Source organism: Petromyzon marinus, assembly GCF_048934315.1.
Source record: "Petromyzon marinus isolate PM22_M1 ecotype Great Lakes invasive population chromosome 70 unlocalized genomic scaffold, UKy_Petmar_22M1.pri1.0 chr70_unloc.4, whole genome shotgun sequence".
NCBI classification, from domain to species: Eukaryota; Metazoa; Chordata; class Hyperoartia; order Petromyzontiformes; family Petromyzontidae; genus Petromyzon; species Petromyzon marinus.
This window is the reverse complement of record NW_027422606.1, coordinates 460,522-479,582: the sequence shown is the minus strand read 5'-3', so window position 1 is coordinate 479,582 and position 19,061 is coordinate 460,522. Positions and strand designations below refer to the sequence as shown.

Here is a 19,061-nt window from a genome sequence, read left to right as displayed (position 1 = left end):
TCGACTCACTGTGTAGAACAGGGGGAGATCACACAAACTCCACTCACTCACTAGAACAGGGGGATATCACACAAACTCCACTCACTCTGTAGAACAGGGGAGATCACACAAACTCCACTAACTCTGTAGAACAGTGGTAGATCACACAAACTCCACTCACTCACTCTGTAGAACAGGGGGATATCACACAAACTCCACTCACTCTGTAGAACAGGGGAGATCACACAAACTCCACTAACTCTGTAGAACAGAGGTAGATCACACAAACTCCACTCACTCACTCTGTAGAACAGGGGGAGATCACACAAACTCCACTCTCTCACTCTGTAGAACAGGGGGAGATCACACAAACTCCACTTACTCACTCTGTAGAACAGGGGGAGATTACACAAACTCCACTCACTCTGTAGAACAGGGAGAGATCACACAAACTCCACTCACTCACTCTGTAGAACAGGGGGAGATCACACAATCTCCACTCACTCTGTAGAACAAGTGGAGATCACACAAACTCCACTCACTCACTCTGTAGAACTGGGGAAGATCAAACAAACTCCACTCACTCTGTAGAACAGGGGGAGATCACACAAACTCCACTCACTCACTAGAACAGGGGGATATCACACAAACTCCACTCACTCACTCTGTAGAACAGGGGAGATCACCCAAACTCCACTCTCTCTGTAGAACAGGGGGAGATCACACAAACTCCACTCACTCACTCTGTAGAACAGGGGGAGATCACACAAACTCCACTCACTCACTCTGTAGAACAGGGGGAGATCACACAAACTCCACTCACTCACTCTGTAGAACAGGGGAGATCACACAAACTCCACTCACTCTGTAGAACAGGGGGAGATCACACAAACTCCACTCACTCACTCTGTAGAACAGGGGGAGATCACACAAACTCCACTCACTCACTCTGTAGAACATTGGGAGATCACACAAACTCCACTTACTCACTCTGTAGAACAGGGGGAGATCACACAAACTCCACTCACTCTGTAGAACAGGGGGAGATCACACAAACTCCACTCACTTACTCTGTAGAACAAGAGGAGATCACACATACTCCACTCACTTACTCTGTAGAACAGGGGGAGATCACATAAACTCCACTCATTCACTCTGTAGAACAGGGGAAGATCACACAAACTCCACTCACTCTGTAGAACAGGGGGAGATCCAACAAACTCCGCTCACTCTGTAGAACAGGGGGAGATCACACAAACTCCACTCACTCACTCTGTAGAACAGGGGGAGATCACACAAACTCGACTCACTCTGTAGAACAGGGGGAGATCACACAAACTCCACTCACTCACTAGAACAGGGGGAGATCACACAAACCCCACTCAATCACTCTGTAGAACAGGGGAGATCACCCAAACTCCACTCACTCTGTAGAACAGGGGGAGATCACACAAACTCCACTCACTCACTCTGTAGAACAGGGGGAGATCACACAAACTCCACTCACTCACTCTGTAGAACAGGGGGAGATCACACAAACTCCATTTTTCTCACTCTGTAGAACAGGGGGAGATCACACAAACTCCACTCACTCTGTAGAACAGGGGGAGATCACACAAACTCCACTCACTCTGTAGAACAGGGGGAGATCACATAAACTCCACTCACTCACTCTGTAGAACAGGGGGAGATCACACAAACTCCACTCACTCACTCTGTAGAACAAGAGGAGATCACACATACTCCACTCACTTACTCTGTAGAACAGGGGGAGATCACATAAACTCCACTCATTCACTCTGTAGAACAGGGGAAGATCACACAAACTCCACTCACTCACTGTAGAGTACAGGGGGAGATCATACAAACTCCACTCACTCACTAGAACAGGGGGATATCACACAAACTCCACTCACTCACTCTGTAGAACAGGGGAGATCACACAAACTCCACTCAATCTGTAGAACAGGGGGAGATCACACAAACTCCACTCACTCACTCTGTAGAACAGGGGGATATCACACAAACTCCACTCACTCACTCTGTAGAACAGGGGAGATCACACAAACTCCACTCACTCTGTAGAACAGGGGGAGATCACACAAACTCCAATCACTCACTCTGTAGAACAGGGGGATATCACACAAACTCCACTCACTCACTCTGTAGAACAGGGGAGATCACACAAACTCCACTCACTCTGTAGAACAGGGGGAGATCACACAAACTCCACTCACTCACTATGTAGAACAGGTGGAGATCACACAAACTCCACTCACTCACTCTGTAGAACAGGGGGAGATCACACAAACTCCACTTACTCACTCTGTAGAACAGGGGGAGATCACACAAACTCCACTCACTCTGTAGAACAGGGGGAGATCACACAAACTCCACTCACTTACTCTGTAGAACAAGAGGAGATCACACATACTCCACTCACTTACTCTGTAGAACAGGGGGAGATCACATAAACTCCACTCATTCACTCTGTAGAACAGGGGAAGATCACACAAACTCCACTCACTCTGTAGAACAGGGGGAGATCCAACAAACTCCGCTCACTCTGTAGAACAGGGGGAGATCACACAAACTCCACTCACTCACTCTGTAGAACAGGGGGAGTTCACACAAACTCCACTCACTCACTCTGTAGAACTGGGGGAGATCACACAAACTCGACTCACTGTGTAGAACAGGGGGAGATCACACAAACTCCACTCACTCACTAGAACAGGGGGATATCACACAAACTCCACTCACTCTGTAGAACAGGGGAGATCACACAAACTCCACTAACTCTGTAGAACAGTGGTAGATCACACAAACTCCACTCACTCACTCTGTAGAACAGGGGGAGATCACACAAACTCCACTCTCTCACTCTGTAGAACAGGGGGAGATCACACAAACTCCGCTTACTCACTCTGTAGAACAGGGGGAGATTACACAAACTCCACTCACTCTGTAGAACAGGGAGAGATCACACAAACTCCACTCACTCACTCTGTAGAACAGGGGGAGATCACACAATCTCCACTCACTCTGTAGAACAAGTGGAGATCACAAAAACTCCACTCACTCACTCTGTAGAACTGGGGAAGATCAAACAAACTCCACTCACTCACTAGAACAGGGGGATATCACACAAACTCCACTCACTCACTCTGTAGAACAGGGGGAGATCACACAAACTCCACTCACTCACTCTGTAGAACAGGGGGAGATCACACAAACTCCACTCACTCACTCTGTAGAACAGGGGGAGATCACACAAACTCCACTCACTCACTCTGTAGAACAGGGGAGATCACACAAACTCCACTCACTCTGTAGAACAGGGGGAGATCACACAAACTCCACTCACTCACTCTGTAGAACAGGGGGAGATCACACAAACTCCACTCACTCACTCTGTAGAACATTGGGAGATCACACAAACTCCACTTACTCACTCTGTAGAACAGGGGAAGATCACACAAACTCCACTCACTCTGTAGAACAGGGGGAGATCACACAAACTCCACTCACTTACTCTGTAGAACAAGAGGAGATCACACATACTCCACTCACTTACTCTGTAGAACAGGGGGAGATCACATAAACTCCACTCACTCACTCTGTAGAACAGGGGGAGATCACACAAACTCCACTCTCTCACTCTGTAGAACAGGGGGAGATCACACAAACTCCACTTACTCACTCTGTAGAACAGGGGGAGATTACACAAACTCCACTCACTCTGTAGAACAGGGAGAGATCACACAAACTCCACTCACTCACTCTGTAGAACAGGGGGAGATCACACAATCTCCACTCACTCTGTAGAACAAGTGGAGATCACACAAACTCCACTCACTCACTCTGTAGAACTGGGGAAGATCAAACAAACTCCACTCACTCTGTAGAACAGGGGGAGATCACACAAACTCCACTCACTCACTAGAACAGGGGGATATCACACAAACTCCACTCACTCACTCTGTAGAACAGGGGAGATCACCCAAACTCCACTCTCTCTGTAGAACAGGGGGAGATCACACAAACTCCACTCACTCACTCTGTAGAACAGGGGGAGATCACACAAACTCCACTCACTCACTCTGTAGAACAGGGGGAGATCACACAAACTCCACTCACTCACTCTGTAGAACAGGGGAGATCACACAAACTCCACTCACTCTGTAGAACAGGGGGAGATCACACAAACTCCACTCACTCACTCTGTAGAACAGGGGGAGATCACACAAACTCCACTCACTCACTCTGTAGAACATTGGGAGATCACACAAACTCCACTTACTCACTCTGTAGAACAGGGGGAGATCACACAAACTCCACTCACTCTGTAGAACAGGGGGAGATCACACAAACTCCACTCACTTACTCTGTAGAACAAGAGGAGATCACACATACTCCACTCACTTACTCTGTAGAACAGGGGGAGATCACATAAACTCCACTCATTCACTCTGTAGAACAGGGGAAGATCACACAAACTCCACTCACTCTGTAGAACAGGGGGAGATCCAACAAACTCCGCTCACTCTGTAGAACAGGGGGAGATCACACAAACTCCACTCACTCACTCTGTAGAACAGGGGGAGATCACACAAACTCGACTCACTCTGTAGAACAGGGGGAGATCACACAAACTCCACTCACTCACTAGAACAGGGGGAGATCACACAAACCCCACTCAATCACTCTGTAGAACAGGGGAGATCACCCAAACTCCACTCACTCTGTAGAACAGGGGGAGATCACACAAACTCCACTCACTCACTCTGTAGAACAGGGGGAGATCACACAAACTCCACTCACTCACTCTGTAGAACAGGGGGAGATCACACAAACTCCATTTTTCTCACTCTGTAGAACAGGGGGAGATCACACAAACTCCACTCACTCTGTAGAACAGGGGGAGATCACACAAACTCCACTCACTCTGTAGAACAGGGGGAGATCACATAAACTCCACTCACTCACTCTGTAGAACAGGGGGAGATCACACAAACTCCACTCACTCACTCTGTAGAACAAGAGGAGATCACACATACTCCACTCACTTACTCTGTAGAACAGGGGGAGATCACATAAACTCCACTCATTCACTCTGTAGAACAGGGGAAGATCACACAAACTCCACTCACTCACTGTATAGTACAGGGGGAGATCATACAAACTCCACTCACTCACTAGAACAGGGGGATATCACACAAACTCCACTCACTCACTCTGTAGAACAGGGGAGATCACACAAACTCCACTCAATCTGTAGAACAGGGGGAGATCACACAAACTCCACTCACTCACTCTGTAGAACAGGGGGATATCACACAAACTCCACTCACTCACTCTGTAGAACAGGGGAGATCACACAAACTCCACTCACTCTGTAGAACAGGGGGAGATCACACAAACTCCAATCACTCACTCTGTAGAACAGGGGGATATCACACAAACTCCACTCACTCACTCTGTAGAACAGGGGAGATCACACAAACTCCACTCACTCTGTAGAACAGGGGGAGATCACACAAACTCCACTCACTCACTATGTAGAACAGGTGGAGATCACACAAACTCCACTCACTCACTCTGTAGAACAGGGGGAGATCACACAAACTCCACTTACTCACTCTGTAGAACAGGGGGAGATCACACAAACTCCACTCACTCTGTAGAACAGGGGGAGATCACACAAACTCCACTCACTTACTCTGTAGAACAAGAGGAGATCACACATACTCCACTCACTTACTCTGTAGAACAGGGGGAGATCACATAAACTCCACTCATTCACTCTGTAGAACAGGGGAAGATCACACAAACTCCACTCACTCTGTAGAACAGGGGGAGATCCAACAAACTCCGCTCACTCTGTAGAACAGGGGGAGATCACACAAACTCCACTCACTCACTCTGTAGAACAGGGGGAGTTCACACAAACTCCACTCACTCACTCTGTAGAACTGGGGGAGATCACACAAACTCGACTCACTGTGTAGAACAGGGGGAGATCACACAAACTCCACTCACTCACTAGAACAGGGGGATATCACACAAACTCCACTCACTCTGTAGAACAGGGGAGATCACACAAACTCCACTAACTCTGTAGAACAGTGGTAGATCACACAAACTCCACTCACTCACTCTGTAGAACAGGGGGAGATCACACAAACTCCACTCTCTCACTCTGTAGAACAGGGGGAGATCACACAAACTCCGCTTACTCACTCTGTAGAACAGGGGGAGATTACACAAACTCCACTCACTCTGTAGAACAGGGAGAGATCACACAAACTCCACTCACTCACTCTGTAGAACAGGGGGAGATCACACAATCTCCACTCACTCTGTAGAACAAGTGGAGATCACACAAACTCCACTCACTCACTCTGTAGAACTGGGGAAGATCAAACAAACTCCACTCACTCACTAGAACAGGGGGATATCACACAAACTCCACTCACTCACTCTGTAGAACAGGGGGAGATCACACAAACTCCACTCACTCACTCTGTAGAACAGGGGGAGATCACACAAACTCCACTCACTCACTCTGTAGAACAGGGGGAGATCACACAAACTCCACTCACTCACTCTGTAGAACAGGGGAGATCACACAAACTCCACTCACTCTGTAGAACAGGGGGAGATCACACAAACTCCACTCACTCACTCTGTAGAACAGGGGGAGATCACACAAACTCCACTCACTCACTCTGTAGAACATTGGGAGATCACACAAACTCCACTTACTCACTCTGTAGAACAGGGGGAGATCACACAAACTCCACTCACTCTGTAGAACAGGGGGAGATCACACAAACTCCACTCACTTACTCTGTAGAACAAGAGGAGATCACACATACTCCACTCACTTACTCTGTAGAACAGGGGGAGATCACATAAACTCCACTCATTCACTCTGTAGAACAGGGGAAGATCACACAAACTCCACTCACTCTGTAGAACAGGGGGAGATCCAACAAACTCCGCTCACTCTGTAGAACAGGGGGAGATCACACAAACTCCACTCACTCACTCTGTAGAACAGGGGGAGATCACACAAACTCGACTCACTCTGTAGAACAGGGGGAGATCACACAAACTCCACTCACTCACTAGAACAGGGGGATATCACACAAACTCCACTCACTCACTCTGTAGAACAGGGGAGATCACACAAACTCCACTAACTCTGTAGAACAGGGGGAGATCACACAAACTCCACTCACTCACTCTGTAGAACAGGGGGAGATCACACAAACTCCACTCACTCACTCTGTAGAACAGGGGGAGATCACACAAACTCCACTTACTCACTCTGTAGAACAGGGGGAGATCACACAAACTCCACTCACTCTGTAGAACAGGGAGAGATCACACAAACTCCACTCACTCACTCTGTAGAACAGGGGGAGATCACACAATCTCCACTCACTCTGTAGAACAGGGGGAGATCACATAAACTCCACTCATTCACTCTGTAGAACAGGGGAAGATCACACAAACTCCACTCACTCACTGTATAGTACAGGGGGAGATCATACAAACTCCACTCACTCACTAGAACAGGGGGATATCACACAAACTCCACTCACTCACTCTGTAGAACAGGGGAGATCACACAAACTCCACTCAATCTGTAGAACAGGGGGAGATCACACAAACTCCACTCACTCACTCTGTAGAACAGGGGGATATCACACAAACTCCACTCACTCACTCTGTAGAACAGGGGAGATCACACAAACTCCACTCACTCTGTAGAACAGGGGGAGATCACACAAACTCCAATCACTCACTCTGTAGAACAGGGGGATATCACACAAACTCCACTCACTCACTCTGTAGAACAGGGGAGATCACACAAACTCCACTCACTCTGTAGAACAGGGGGAGATCACACAAACTCCACTCACTCACTATGTAGAACAGGTGGAGATCACACAAACTCCACTCACTCACTCTGTAGAACAGGGGGAGATCACACAAACTCCACTTACTCACTCTGTAGAACAGGGGGAGATCACACAAACTCCACTCACTCTGTAGAACAGGGGGAGATCACACAAACTCCACTCACTTACTCTGTAGAACAAGAGGAGATCACACATACTCCACTCACTTACTCTGTAGAACAGGGGGAGATCACATAAACTCCACTCATTCACTCTGTAGAACAGGGGAAGATCACACAAACTCCACTCACTCTGTAGAACAGGGGGAGATCCAACAAACTCCGCTCACTCTGTAGAACAGGGGGAGATCACACAAACTCCACTCACTCACTCTGTAGAACAGGGGGAGTTCACACAAACTCCACTCACTCACTCTGTAGAACTGGGGGAGATCACACAAACTCGACTCACTGTGTAGAACAGGGGGAGATCACACAAACTCCACTCACTCACTAGAACAGGGGGATATCACACAAACTCCACTCACTCTGTAGAACAGGGGAGATCACACAAACTCCACTAACTCTGTAGAACAGTGGTAGATCACACAAACTCCACTCACTCACTCTGTAGAACAGGGGGAGATCACACAAACTCCACTCTCTCACTCTGTAGAACAGGGGGAGATCACACAAACTCCGCTTACTCACTCTGTAGAACAGGGGGAGATTACACAAACTCCACTCACTCTGTAGAACAGGGAGAGATCACACAAACTCCACTCACTCACTCTGTAGAACAGGGGGAGATCACACAATCTCCACTCACTCTGTAGAACAAGTGGAGATCACACAAACTCCACTCACTCACTCTGTAGAACTGGGGAAGATCAAACAAACTCCACTCACTCACTAGAACAGGGGGATATCACACAAACTCCACTCACTCACTCTGTAGAACAGGGGGAGATCACACAAACTCCACTCACTCACTCTGTAGAACAGGGGGAGATCACACAAACTCCACTCACTCACTCTGTAGAACAGGGGGAGATCACACAAACTCCACTCACTCACTCTGTAGAACAGGGGAGATCACACAAACTCCACTCACTCTGTAGAACAGGGGGAGATCACACAAACTCCACTCACTCACTCTGTAGAACAGGGGGAGATCACACAAACTCCACTCACTCACTCTGTAGAACATTGGGAGATCACACAAACTCCACTTACTCACTCTGTAGAACAGGGGGAGATCACACAAACTCCACTCACTCTGTAGAACAGGGGGAGATCACACAAACTCCACTCACTTACTCTGTAGAACAAGAGGAGATCACACATACTCCACTCACTTACTCTGTAGAACAGGGGGAGATCACATAAACTCCACTCATTCACTCTGTAGAACAGGGGAAGATCACACAAACTCCACTCACTCTGTAGAACAGGGGGAGATCCAACAAACTCCGCTCACTCTGTAGAACAGGGGGAGATCACACAAACTCCACTCACTCACTCTGTAGAACAGGGGGAGATCACACAAACTCGACTCACTCTGTAGAACAGGGGGAGATCACACAAACTCCACTCACTCACTAGAACAGGGGGATATCACACAAACTCCACTCACTCACTCTGTAGAACAGGGGAGATCACACAAACTCCACTAACTCTGTAGAACAGGGGGAGATCACACAAACTCCACTCACTCACTCTGTAGAACAGGGGGAGATCACACAAACTCCACTCACTCACTCTGTAGAACAGGGGGAGATCACACAAACCCCACTTACTCACTCTGTAGAACAGGGGGAGATCACACAAACTCCACTCACTCTGTAGAACAGGGAGAGATCACACAAACTCCACTCACTCACTCTGTAGAACAGGGGGAGATCACACAATCTCCACTCACTCTGTAGAACAGGTGGAGATCATACAAACTCCACTCACTCTCACGACAACAGCTGCTGATCGCCACTAAGTGGCGTTGCCGCCACACATGGTACTTTCTACAAACAAAATGAAGGTACGCCCATGGGTTCCCCTGTATCTCCAGTGATAGCGAATGTTTCCATGGAGAAATTTGAAACGGATGCCATCCAGACATGCACCGTACTTTCCTTCCTTGTGGAAAAGATACGTAGATGACACTTTGGTCATTTGGCCACATGGCTTAATAGCATTGAACCAATTCCTCAACCACATCAATTCCATACACCAATCCATCAAATTCACCAAGGAAGTGCAGAAGGATGGTAAGCTACCATTCCTGGATGTTTTGTTTGATAAGAAGCCTGATGGCTCCTTAGGACATTCTGTCTACAGGAAAGCCACCCACACAGATTCCTATCTGGAACCTGAATCCCACCACCACCACCACCACCCGGCACAGAAGAATTCTCTCATCAAAACCTTGCACCATAGGGCCCACTGCATTTCTGAACCAACACCACTTGGCCAGTGAGCTGGAACACGTACGCCGAGCCCTCAAGATGAATGGATGCTCGGACCGTACTCTCCGCACTGCCGTCTCTCCAACCATGCAGAAACAGCCCCCTGAGACGCCGACTAAAACCATCACGTTACCATACGTAGCAGGCGTTACCAAAACGATTGCTAAAATCTTCAACAAACGCAAGATCCAGGTCCGGTTCTGTACAGTAGACAAAATCCGTGAACTAATCCCATCTGTGAAGGTTGTCATTCCTGACTTGCAATACCCTGGGGTCTGCAAACTAAGTTGCTCCTGTGGTGACTGTTACATTGGCGAAACGAAACGACACGCCTCTGACCGGATCCGCGAGCACCAGTCAGATCTGAAACACGGCAGAACCAATTCCTCAGCCGTCGCTGCTCATTGCTATAACGCCGTGGGCTCCCATGGTATTGTTGTCTCCGAGATCAAGGTGCTCTGCAAGCCGTCTGACTACCATCAAAGATTTGTTCATGAAGCCATCCAGATATACAAACATAGACGTAGCTTCAACCCAGGGGAAGGATGCAAACTGAGCAATCATTTGAAAGATGTTATTAACCAAGTAACATTTAGCCGTTCATAGTTGTTCGATCTTATTTACCAGGTTATTAGTCTATTTTACCAAGCTCATTGCATCCTTAGCGTTTAGCAGTGCGGCTTTAGATGTCATCATCTATCTTGGCAACAATCACGTTGCCTTACTCTTTGGTTCTGTTGGGTAAAGTCACGTAGGTAAAAAAGATAAAATAACAAAAAATCACGACGTTTCGGCCACAACACAAGCGGCCTTCATCAGGTGAAGGGACGAGACTGTCTGGAGGACAGCGCTGGAGTGAAAAAAAGCCACGCTCAGATCACGACCTTTAAGCTGTCCTTCAGACAGTCTCGTCCCTTCACCTGATGAAGGCCGCTTGTATTGTGGCCGAAACGTCGTGATTTTTTGTTATTTTATTTTTTTAACCTACGTGGCTTTACCCAATAGAACCAAAGAGTATGGATCCTTGCAGTCACGAAAGCTTCAAATCTAGAATCACGTTGCCCTTTTACTGTCAGCGTCTCTTTTGTACCTGCAGTTCACGCATCCCTCGCACCAATCACCCCCTCGCTCTCTCTGACTTATTTAACTGCCCTAACCCTGGTCTCTCTCCCACTAGAGTATACATTTCCTTGCTGTGGTTGTCACACCTGATGACGATTGCGTGTGTTGCATTCGAAACGCCGCGATTTATTTATATTTATATTTTAAAATGTGTTATTTATTCATTATTTATTTCTTCGCGTACGCGAAAGAACCAAAGAGTTTGGATCCTTGCAGTCAAAATAGATGTTAAATAATGTGGGAGCCAGAGGAAATCCCTGTCGCACCCCAAGGTGTACAGGGAATGGCCCTGACTCCCGGCCACGTAGTTTTACCCGGGCCCACGCACCATCATGAAGGTCCTTAATGATCGTGAGCAGAGGGTCAGGGACTCCGAAAGCACGAAGAACAACCCAGAGCCCAGGCCTACTGATGGTATCATAGGCCTTGACCAGGTCAATAAAGCAGAGATGTAGGTCTTGCTGGAATTCCCTACACCTCTGATGTAGCAGACGGACAGAAAATATGGCATCTGTGCAGGACCGCCCTTTCCTGAAACCGCATTGGGGCTCCGCAAGCCTCTCCTCAGCGTGCCTGGCAAGGCAATGTTGAATAATCTTTGCCAGGACCTTTCCCGACACACTGAGGAGTGAGATGCCCCTGTAGTTGTTACAGTCTGTGCGGTCTCCTTTCTTAAAGAGGGGGACCACCAGGGCATCCTTCCAATCCTGCGGAACCCGTCCAGTGGTCCAGACTGTTGTTATGATGTCATGTAGGGCAGTCTGTGACACAAACGCCACCCTCCTTCAGCATTTCGCTTGAGAGATCATCTCTGCCCGGTGCCTTTCCTGGTCTCAGGATCTGGATCGCCTTCAGTACTTCCTCAACAAATGGCACCCCAGCCAATATTTAAGGCACCGCAGCCTCAACAGGGTCATCCCCACTTTGTGCCACGATGTTTTCCTGGCTGAGGGATATCCCCTCCCCCAGGACCTCACAGAAATGCTCAGCAAATCTGCAAACCTGTGCTTGGGGGTCGGAGATTGGATCACCGTTTTTTCCCCTAATGATGGTAATAGGTGTGGCGCTGCAGGTTACTTTTTTGATGGAGTTAAATAGAGATTTGTGATCACGAGCCACTGAGGCAGACTCCATCTCCTCAGCAACCCGCGACCACCACCCATCCTTGCAGCACCTCACGGCTCTCCGAACCTCCGAGCGAAGGCTGCGGTTAGCCTCCTCATTCTCTGACGTGGGATTTTGTAGCCAATGACAATGGGCCTGTCGCTTTTTCTCAACTACCCTGAACACCTCCTCTGTCAGCCAGGGTCTCTGGGGAGGTCTGGACCGCGTACCCAAAGCAACCATTGCAGCTGCATGAGTCACAGTCCTAAACCTCGCCCATTTACCCTCGACATCAGGAGGAGTGGGGGACGATGCCAACCCCAGCCACAAGCGATGACGAAATTCTCGCTTGCAACTTTCATCAGATAACTGAGACCAGGCCACTTTAGTTTGGAATGGGGTCCTGGGTGTACACCCACCACCGGAGTGGAAGAATGGCAGGCGCATCTTACAGTGACTAGTCGATGGTCAGAGGGCAGATCAGCTCCACGGTAGGTCCTGGTGTCAAGGACATGGGCTCGCATCCGCTGGTCCGTCACTATGTAGTCCAGCAGATGTTCTTGCATGGACCCAGCATGCATCGTTGATGTTGTGTGGATGCGCCGATGCCGGAACAGCGTGTTGGTAATTACAAGTCCATGGGCTGCACAAAAATCTAGCAGCTTCCTACCGTTGTTATTGAGCTGATCTGGACCATGCCTTCCAATCACCGCAGACCAGGTGCCAGCATCATGACCAACTCGGGCATTGAAGTCACCCAACAAGATGGCTCTATCCCGAGGGGCCACTTTAGCCAGCACCTGTGACAGGAGGTCATAGAAGGCATCTGACTCATCGGCTTGGCCTGCATCCATCCACGGATGTTCGTCTTCGGTGGGGGCATAAGTAACCACGACCACCACTCCTCGCCTCCGGTTGATGGGAAGGCGAGCCCAAAGTAGCCTGGGGCTTACAGCTTCCCACACCTCACCGCCATGCTCCCACGCCTCCTTCATTCTTTTGTTCAAAAGAAGAGCCACACCCTGTTGTTTGGCAGTCTGCTGCCCCGAGTAGAGGACTGTCCACCCCTCATGGTGGCAGGAGCCAGAACCGGTCCACCGGACCCCCTGAATGCCACAGAGATCCAGGCGGTACCGGTCCAGCTCCCGACAGAAGAGTGGCAGCCTCTCCTCTGCAGTGAGCGTTCGAACATTCCACGTGGCCACACGAAGTGGCTTTTTGTTGTTTCTGGAGGAGCCCCGAGGGTAGAGATTCAATCTCCTGGCTCCGCCAATTGGGGTTTGGCCAGGAGACGCCATAGATGCTGTCCCCCCGAGGCCTCCGGCACAAGCTTATTAGTTAAATTTTGTATTCGTAGTTTCGTGGTCAAAATGTTGAAGGTGGAGGGGTTACCAGCGCCTCGCACCCGTCCAGAGCCCCCGTTTAGCCACTGTGGTGGTCACAGACGCCATGAGGGGAGGAGCCAATCGGAATTGGCCCTCCCCCCACAGCACCGTCCACGACAGAGTTGCCCGTCCGGCACCGCGAGGAGGTAGGGGGTTGTTTTGCCAGACACACACAGTGATACACACAGTTACACACACACAGTCACACACAACAACAACCACCATTCGCCACTAAGTAGCAGTGACGTCACCACGTCGTTTGTGCCAGGCCATGTGCACCTTGATGCCACGTGAATTGTCGAACGCCTGCTGACAGGAGGTCACGGAGCAGACCCAGGTGCCACGGGTCGACTGACTGAGATCACTGGCTGATGCACCACCTGTGCCCCCTACTGTGCCAACCTGCTGTACTTTTGCCACCCGGCGCTCCGCTCGTTGTTGTAAGCGTCGCTCCTCCGCCCTCCGTTGTTGTTGGAGGGCGACTGCCTCCAACTGCCCAGTAGCGTCCTTCACGAGCCTCCTCCACAGAGGCTGATCTTGACACCGCTGGTACCAGTCATCGGCAAGTCCACTCAGCTCCACGTCCTCTTGTACCACATCACTCCATCTCTTTTCTAGCCCGTGCCGCGCCCGTTTAGCCCCCTCGATCCGGTCGAACAAAAGCTGTTTCAGCATGCGGTGGCAGGGCATGCGGGCGACATGACCCAGCCAACGCAGCCTTGCATGCCGGAGGAGCTCACCGATCGGACCTTGCCCAGATCTTTCAAGGATTTTTGAGCTCACACTATCCAGCCAGGTTAAACCCAGGATGGATCGTAGGCAGGCCAGCCTAAATGTTTCTAACCGGCGAAGATGCTCCATTAAGGGGGGTCCACGTTTCGCATGCGTAGAGAAGGGAATGACCATGGCCGAGAAGACCTGAAGCTTAGTGCGGAGCGACAGACCAGGTAGTTTCACACAGCGTTACGTAACCGATAAAAAGATATTGCCGCTCGACTGATTCGGAGTGAGACCTCTGCTGTTAAACCTGAGCCAGTCATAAGCACACTGCCCAGGTATGGGAAACTCTCCACTCTCTCCACAACTGCCCCATCACCGATTGGGAGTTGTGGGGGTGGAGTGTCCGATGGTACAAAATACCCAGGCAGGTGCTTAGTTTTGGTGGGGCTGATGGTAAGGCCTCACCTCTTAGTGGCACGCTCCAGTCTCAGCAGCAGCGTCTCCAACTCCTCCTCTGACTGAGCAGCTATTACCAAATCATCAGCATACATAACGTGGTTGAGCAATAGGGGGCCATCCCTTGACCGCACCCGGGCATCGATTAGCCTCCCATTATATCTGTACCATATGGAGATTCCCCCGGTACAGCTATTGAAGGCTTCACGAACTACGTGGTCAAAATAGATGTTAAATAATGTGGGAGCCAGAGGACATCCCTGTCGCACCCCAAGATGTACAGGGAATGGCTCTGACTCCCGGCCACGTAGTTTTACCCGGGCCTGCTCTCCATCATGAAGGTCCTTAATGATCGTGAGCAGAGGGTCAGGGACTCCAAAAGCACGAAGAACGACCCAGAGCCCAGGCCTACTGATGGTATCATAGGTCTTGACCAGGTCAATAAAGCAGAGATGTAGGTCTTGTTGGAATTCCCTACACCTCTGCTGTAGCAGACGGACAGAAAATATGGCATCTGTGCAGGACCGCCCTTTCCTGAAACCGCATTGGGGCTCCGCAAGCCTCTCCTCAGCGTGCCTGGCAAGGCGATGCTGAATAATCCTTGCCAGGACCTTTCCCGGCACACTGAGTGAGATGCCTTTGAAGTTGTTACAGTCTGTGCGGTCCCCTTTCTTAAAAAGGGGGACCACCAGGGCATCCTTCCAATCCTGCGGAACCCGTCCAGTGGTCCAGACTGTTGTTATGATGTCATATAGGGCATTCTGTGCACAAACGCCACCCTCCCTCAGCATTTCGCTTGGGAGATCATCTCTGCCCGCTGCCTTTCCTGGTCTCAGACTCCGGATCACCTTCAATACTTCCTCAGCAGATGGCACCTCAGCCAGCCACTCACAGGGGGTGACTTCTTCCAATATTTGAGGCACCGCAGCCTCAGCAGGGTCATCCTCACTTTGTGCCACGATGTTTTCCTGGCTGAGGGATTTTCCGTCCCCCAGGACCTCACAGAAATGCTCAGCAAATCTGCGAACCTGTTCCTGGGGGTCGGAGAATGGATCACCGTTTTTTCCCCTAATGATGGTAATAGGTGTGGCGCTGCAGGTTACTTTTTTTATGGAGTTAAATAGAAATTTGTGATCACGGGCCACTGAGGCAGACTCCATCTTCTCAGCAACCCGCGACCACCACCCATCCTTGCAGCGCCTCACGGCTCTCCGAACCTCCGAGCGAAGGCTGCGGTAAGCCTCCTCATTCTCTGACGTGGGATTCTGTAGCCGATGACAGTGGGCCTGTCGCTTTTTCTCAACCATCCTGAACACTTCCTCTGTCAGCCAGGGTCTCTGGGGAGGTCTGGACCGCATTCCCAAAGCAGCCATTGCAGCTGCATGAGTCACAGTCCTAAACCTCGCCCATTTACCCTCGACATCAGGAGGAGTCGGGGACGATGCCAATCCCAGCCGCAAGCGATGATGAAATTCTCGCTTGCAACTTTCATCAGATAACTGAGACCAGGCCACTTTATGTTGGAATGGGGTCCTGGGTGTACACCCACCACCGGAGTGGAAGAATGGCAGGCGCATCTTACAGATGACTAGTCGATGGTCAGAGGGCAGATCAGCTCCACGGTAGGTCCTGGTGTCAAGGACATGGGCTCGCATTCGCTGGTCCGTCACTATGTAGTCCAGCAGATGTTCTTGCTTGAACCCGGCATGCATCCATGATGTTGTGTGGATGCGCCGATGCCGGAACAGCGTGTTGGTAATTACAAGCCCATGGGCTGCACAAAAATCTAGCAGCCTCCTACCGTTGTTATTGAGCTGATCTGGCCCATGCCCTCCAATCACTCCAGACCAGGTGCCAGTATCATGACCAACTCGGGCATTGAAGTCACCCAACATGATGACTCTATCCCGAGGGGCCACTTTAGCCAGCACCTGTGACAGGAGGTCATAGAAGGCATCTGACTCATCGGCTTTGCCTGCATCCCTCCACGGATGTTCATCTTCGGTGGGGGCATAAGTAACCACGACCACCATTCCACGCCTCCGGTTGATGGGAAGGCGAGCCCAAAGTAGCCTGGGGCTTACAGCTTCCCACACCTCACCGCCACGCTCCCACGCCCCCTTCATTCTTTTGTTCAAAAGAAGACCCACACCCTGTTGTTTGGCAGTCTGCTGCCCCGAGTAGAGGACTGTCCACCCCTCATGGTGGCAGGAGCCAGAGCCGGTCCACCAGACCTCCTGAATGCCGCATAGATCCAGGCGGTACCGGTCCAGCTCCCGACAGAGGAGTGGCAGCCTCTCCTCTGCAGTGAGCGTTCGAACATTCCACGTGGCCACCCGTAGTGGCTTTTCGTTGTTTTTGGAGTAACCCCGAGGGTAGGTATTCAATCTCCTGGCTCCGCCAATTGGGGTTTGGCCAGGAGACGTCATAGACGCCTGGCCCCCCGGGGCCTCCGGCACAAGCTTATTAGTTACATATTTCAGTTTAACTCGTGGTTTCGTGGTAATTAATTGAAGGTGGAGGGGTTACCAGCCCCTCGCACCCGTCCAGAGCCCCCGTTTAGCCCCTGTGGTTGACACATATGCCATGAGGGAAGGAGCCAATCAAAATTGGATCTCCCCCCCACAGCGCTGTCCACGACTGAGTTGCCCGTCCGGCACCGCGAGGAGGTACGGGGTTGTTTTGCCGGACTCACACACACAGAGTCACACACACACAGTCACACACACACAGACACACACACACATACACAGTCACACACACACAGTCACACACACACACAGTCACACACACACACAGTCACACACAGTCACACACACACACAGACACACACACAGTCACACACACACACAGTCACACACACACAGACACACACACACACAGTCACACACACACAGACACACACACACACAGTCACACACACACATACACAGTCACACACACACAGTCACACACACACACACAGTCACACACACACACACAGTCACACACACACACAGTCACACACAGTCACACACACAGACACACACACAGTCACACACACAGTCACACACACACAGACACACACAGTCACACAGACACACACACACAGTCACACACACAGTCACACACACACACACACAGTCACACACACACAGACAGTCACACACACACAGTCACACACACACACAGTCACACACACACAGACACACACACACAGTCACACACACACAGTCACACACAGTCACACACACACAGTCACACACACACACACAGTCACACACACACAGACACACACACAGTCACACACACACACAGACACACACACACAGTCACACACACACAGTCACACACACACAGTCACACACACAGACACACACACAGACACACACACAGTCACACACACACACAGTCACACACACACAGTCACACACACACACAGACACACACACACAGTCACACACACACACAGTCACACACACAGTCACATACACACATACAATCACACACACACAGTCTCACACACACACAGTCACACACACACAGTCACACACACACACACAGACACACACAGAGACTCACACACACACAGTCACACACACACAGTCACACACACACACAGACACACACACACAGTCACACACACACACACAGAGTCACACACACACACACTCTGATGCCACTGCTCCCACCAGAGCACGTGACGTGCTGCTGCTGCTGCTGGGGATGGATCCCCCGGGAGGGCTGGAGCCGTGGAGACCGTCGCGAGGCAGCGGGGAGCCGGGGGGAGGGGCTAAGGAGGAGGGGCTAAGGAGGGGGGGAGGGGCTAAGGAGGGGGGGGGGAAGGGGGGAGGAGGAGGGGGAGGAGGAGGGGGGAGGAGGTGAGGAGGAGGTGAGGAGGAGGAGGGGGGGGATGAGGAGGTGGAGGAGGTGGAGGTGGAG

General features: G+C 50.5%; 1 protein-coding gene across 1 annotated transcript in view; it reads left to right on the top strand.

The window, feature by feature from the left end:
• Positions 1–19,061, top strand: part of LOC116937797 (organic solute transporter subunit alpha-like) — a 136,436-nt gene that overhangs the window by 25,652 nt on the left and 91,723 nt on the right. The window lies entirely within an intron of this gene.